Below are 217 nucleotides of genomic sequence, written 5' to 3' on the forward strand. Positions count from 1 at the left end.
CCGGCGCCTTTTTTTTTTTTTTGGGGTGTGCCGGTGCCCCTCTTTTTTTTTTTTTTTTTTTACGCAGCGTCCACGAGTGCCCCCCCTTCTTGTCGTCTTCCTCCGACCGTGAGTGGTTTTATCGGCGTGTGAGGTCTGACCGGACCTCCGCCAAGGCTCGGCTCGGTTGACGCGGCGAGAGCGACTTTGGAGAGAGCGTCCGCGCTGCAGCTCGGCT

This window comes from Hippocampus comes, unplaced genomic scaffold (genome assembly GCF_001891065.2).
Source record: "Hippocampus comes isolate QL1 unplaced genomic scaffold, H_comes_QL1_v1.1 scaffold33, whole genome shotgun sequence".
Classification (NCBI taxonomy): domain Eukaryota; kingdom Metazoa; phylum Chordata; class Actinopteri; order Syngnathiformes; family Syngnathidae; genus Hippocampus; species Hippocampus comes.